The sequence below is a fragment of the Corvus brachyrhynchos genome, unplaced genomic scaffold (assembly GCF_000691975.1).
Source record: "Corvus brachyrhynchos isolate BGI_N302 unplaced genomic scaffold, ASM69197v1 scaffold63, whole genome shotgun sequence".
Lineage (NCBI taxonomy): Eukaryota > Metazoa > Chordata > Aves > Passeriformes > Corvidae > Corvus > Corvus brachyrhynchos.
This window is the reverse complement of record NW_008237227.1, coordinates 270,216-270,789: the sequence shown is the minus strand read 5'-3', so window position 1 is coordinate 270,789 and position 574 is coordinate 270,216.

Sequence of the window (574 nt, the reverse complement as noted above, 5' to 3'; positions counted from 1 at the left end):
CCTCGGGTTGGTGCAGTGATGCCGATATTGAATATCACTGGTCCCACTGCGGACCCCTGGGACACCACTGGGCACTGATGGCCATCGGGAGTGGCCCTGAGCCACTGCCCCTCTGGATGTGACCATCCAGCCAATTCCTTATCCATCTAACAGTCCATCCACGGAATCCAGCTCTCTCCAATGCAGAGAGAAGGATGTTGGGTGGGATTGTGTCCAGGCTTGACAGAAATGCGGATAAATGACATCCATAACCCCTCCCTTGTGCACTGAGGGAGTCACCCCAGCAGAGGCGGCCAGGGGGCTGGTCAGGCAGGACTTGCCCTTGGTGCAGCCGTGCTGGCTGTCCCGAATCACCTCCTGTCCTCAGCAGAGCTTCCAGGAGGGTCTGCCCGCTGATCTTCCCAGGCACAGAGGGGAGGCTGACGGGCCGGTAGGTCCGGTTCCCAGGCTCCTCCTTTCCTCCCTTTTTAAAGATGGGGACAAGGACTCCTTTTTTTCCCAGTCACCTGGGACTTAACCGGACAGCCAGGACCTTTCAAATATCCTTGCGAGCGGCTGTCCAGCTCCATCCGCC